Source organism: Saccostrea echinata, unplaced genomic scaffold (assembly GCF_033153115.1).
Source record: "Saccostrea echinata isolate AGI-Se365-2 ecotype Australia unplaced genomic scaffold, CSIRO_AGI_Sech_v1 ptg000006l, whole genome shotgun sequence".
In the NCBI taxonomy this organism is placed as follows: domain Eukaryota; kingdom Metazoa; phylum Mollusca; class Bivalvia; order Ostreida; family Ostreidae; genus Saccostrea; species Saccostrea echinata.
In genome coordinates, this window is record NW_026889755.1 from 1,143,146 (window position 1) to 1,147,538 (window position 4,393).

The 4,393-nt window shown below is 33.9% G+C and overlaps 1 pseudogene; it reads right to left on the reverse strand.

Annotated features, from left to right (window-relative positions):
* Window positions 1-2,149: 2,149 nt before the first annotated feature.
* LOC133180215 (uncharacterized) lies at window positions 2,150-3,509 on the reverse strand (annotated as a pseudogene).
* Window positions 3,510-4,393: the final 884 nt, after the last annotated feature.

A 4,393-nucleotide genomic window follows, 5' to 3' on the forward strand; every position in this document is an offset into this window, starting at 1 on the left:
ATCAAACCTATCAATGTTCAACATGTTCAAGTACATATAGTAACTGATTCAATGTATCATTTCAATACATTAACTTTACTTACAGGTACCTGCAGTCAAGCAGTTTCGTATCAAGTATTGCTTTTTAAAATATACACATACAGTATCATTGAGAAATATTTTGCTCAACATTTGGCTTGAATTAACATGGGTATGTATTAGGTATATGAATTTTCTAAGAGGGTCTATATGGAAAAATTAAGCAGTAAGATCTGAAGACTGGCAGATTAAATTCTTGAGATAAAAAATTAAAGTACAATATTCATAATAGCTAGTACAAGTTTTCTTTTTTAACCATATATGGTATGTAGCTTGAGAAAGAAACTTTTGGTAAGCCATCTTTAAAGGGTAGATAAATATCTTGCTTTAGCACCAAACTTTGGTTGACTTTTGAGATGTTTTGCTTTTTTTTTCGGGGAGGGTGGGTTGGTTAGATTGAAGAATAAATGTATTCCTTACAAAATTACCTTGATTACTTAACATTTGAGATGTTGATTTTAAGAAACTTTTTATCGATCAAGAATGAAAAGTGGTCTATTGATGCAGATCATTATAAGTCAAAATCTCTATATACAATGATATTTTTTATGTATGAAAACTCAACCTACCACGAGTGACAGACACTGAATGCAGGGTTTTCACTGTACAACATTTTAGGCAATATATGATATACAAAGTCAGCAAAAAGATCTAAACATTAATTTACAATCAGAAAGCTAACACAAGTTTTTGGTTCAGGATAAATAAATAAAATAAACAATGGGAACAGTAAGTAATGTCAATAGAAAAAATAACAATAAATAAAAAAGAAAAAGCAATTTTCAAAATTGAAATGCATAAGCTAATGAATTAGCCTTTAAACATCTAACAAATTATCAGTGAATATCACCCAGAGACCAAGAGAATGATGCAGAACAGGGGCCTCAGACTTCAGATGGAAATTTGTCCTTCAACCCTTGCCAACCTGCTACTGGGCTGACTTTCTGTCCTACAAACATTCTCTCAAGACTCTGATCCTATCCACTGCCCTATGATTTCATCCTCTAAAAACCCTTATCCTCACAAATTATCAGTGAATATCACCCAGAGACCAAGAGAATGATGCAGAACAGGGGCCTCAGACTTCAGATGGAAATTTGTCCTTCAACCCTTGCCAACCTGCTACTGGGCTGACTTTCTGTCCTACAAACATTCTCTCAAGACTCTGATCCTATCCACTGCCCTATGATTTCATCCTCTAAAAACCCTTATCCTCACAAATTATCAGTGAATATCACCCAGAGACCAAGAGAAAGAAGCAGATCAATCATTTAAAGAACCTAAACCTAACTACAGATGTCATAAATGGACTAATACCCCCATTGTTTTGGTGATTTTGTTCCATCATCAAAACTATGTACCAGATTATGTGATCCTGGCCTTAATCAACTCTTTTCAGGAGCAACCTTTGTGCTAAGTATGAGTTGTAATGTATCCTTGAAACAAGACAGGCAATGGGCCACAATGCTCACCTGAGTAACCAAAGCCTAATTAACAAATTAAAATCCCCTTTGTAAATGAGAGTCTATGCTAACTTGAATTAAAAATTGGCCAGGTGGTTCTCAAGAAGAAATTGAAAAAGTGAAAAGTTTACAGTCAGATGGAAAGACGCTAGGCAACAAGTGATCAGAAAAGCTCACTTGAGTTTTCAGCTCAAGTGTGGTAAAATTTATTTACCAGGTCCAAAAACATTATATTGAAGGTGATGTGACCTTTACAATGGTATATGATCTCATTTCAGGGACATGACACCGTCATGTCAAGAGCAATCTTTGTGCCAAGTCTGAACCTCCATAAGTTCTTTTCTAAAATGTTACTCAGTACCAGTCAGAAATGTAAGTTGGATGGATAGACAGAAGGACATGGTGACTCACATTCCTTATATACCCCTAAAATGTAACTCTGAAGGAATTTCTAAACCCCATTTTACTCCCCATCTTTCTCAGCTGCATCTGAAAAAAAGTTAAATTTCTTGTTACAGGTAATCATTCAAAACAATAGCAAAAAGAGCAGCCAAATGAGATAGCAGATATTTGTAATTGATACCATTTCCTTCTCCTCCATTTGTGAATACAATGACCTGCTTCTTGCCATTCATGGTGGTAACAATCCTCCTCCCAAGCATAGAGGGTGGTACTCTCATCCATGTTGGCTGACCCAATCCAGTTCCAACACTACATTTCAGTATAAAATGTGATCATATTGTACTTGCTTTTTAAAACAAGCTCATAAAAACCTTACAAATTACAGTTCAGAAGAGAAGGTTATGTGCACAAGACATGTTAAATATACCTGAATACACTTTGCTGTGGTGGCTGTGTAGGAAGTGTGTTTGTTGTTTGGGGAACTAATCTTAGGGGAGGCTATGGTGCCACAGATGGTCCAGGCAAGGAAACAGGCACTGGGGAGACTTGAGATGATCTGTAATTGTTGATAAAGTATTGAATAAAACTGTTATTTTTCATATACATTTATAAATGGTGATTTTAAAAAATGATTAAAAAACAGTAATTTCCAATGTCACAGCATCATGTTCTGTGGCATTGAAGCCCTAACCTCCATACACACTAACATATTTTTGGTTAACATCTTGTTCAATTTGCATAACATCATCTTGGCATTCAAGATTTTAAATAGGTCTGAAATACATGCTTTGCCTAAAAACTTATTCCTGTAAGAGAGGACTTACCCTGAGTCATTAGGGAGAAGATTCCTCATTTCCTCAACAGTTGGTTTCTTAAAATGGGGGTTTGGAATCCTACCAGGCTTTTTAGAAGTTAGTCTAAATCGAGGCTGTAATAAATTTTTTGCATTAGCAGAAATCTTCTCTGTCTTTTTGAAATCCTTTATAGAATTGTGAATTTTATTGCTACCCTCATTTGCCGAAATGATATGGTCTTAAGCACATAAAATATTATCTAGTCTGTGTTTTTTAACTGAAGGATTGTTCCTAATCTGTTCAGCAATTATGTTTAATTTTTTTTCAATCTGTTGAATCTTTTGATCAGAATAATCCTGCACACATATTGAGGTACCCGTATCATTATCTGTTAAATGTTGTTCTGGTGTAAAATCTACATCTGTATTAGATGGTTTATTTGTATGTATATTCAAATTGACAACTGCATGTATTTTGTGCAAATGTTTACAGGCATGACCATTTTTGTAATCTGGGCAAGAACATGAAAAAAGATGTTTACACAGGTTAACACAAGGAAATTTTTTGCACTTGTTGAAACAATACAACTCATTGCATGTGCCAACTAGTTTCCTGATGTCATATGTAGAATCTGATGATGTTACTGTAAAAAATTGTCATTAATTTGTAAAATACATGAGTCATCAATATCTAAACTTTTTTGATGACGATCAGCATTATCTATATTTTCTCCTGAGGGCAAATTAAATCTCATACGACGTAAACGTGTCATGAATAGATTTTTTTCAATTTGTAAGAGGGTATCAAACAAAACATCAATCCGTCTATTGCGTTTACCTTAAAAAAATACTGTTTTTAGTTGATTGTGGAAACTTTCAACAAACATATTTGTATGTACATGGCCAAATTCCCCTTTCCTATAACACTTTGCCCAAATTTCTTTTCTACTCAAGTAGTAATTTTGAAAATATTGTAGAAATTCTGGATTTATTTCTTCTAATTTTTTTTGACAATTCCTGGACATAACGAGAAAAAAGAATTTCAGACTCTGCTTGTAAAGAAGCACACAAGTAAGCATAAATTTCTGCTTGTAATTTTTGGTCCTTAATAAGTTGTCGAATCTTTTTCTTCTAATTTTCATGAACATGCCAATGACAGAGAAAATGTCTGATGTCCCCCCCAAAAATTTTCTTAGCAGCATTCCAACCTGAATTGTCATCATCAGTCATAAGAATATTAATTTTTGTATCAGGGGCTTTTATTTTGACAGAATTCAAAAAGACAGAGATAACTTCTTCACTCTCCCTGTTACTTATACAAAATGCAACAGGGTAACCATGCCTAAATTCATCTAAGACCAAAAGAGTAATCAATTTAAAAGAATAATCATTTGTTTTGTGGGTCGAATCCATACAAAGTATAACGGGAGCAAATTTTTCAAACATTTCAAGCTGCTGCTTGGTCATTAGAGCAAGCATAAAATCCTCCTTCTGAAACCCTGTTGACGGATCATTGATATTTTGCTGCTTATACAATAAAACTGGATCATATAATTCAGTTCTTAATTCATTTACTTTCAGAAATGTTGAAGTGGCATCATCAGAATGTCTTATAACAGATGAATCAACAATAGTTTTCTTCAAATTATGTATAGTT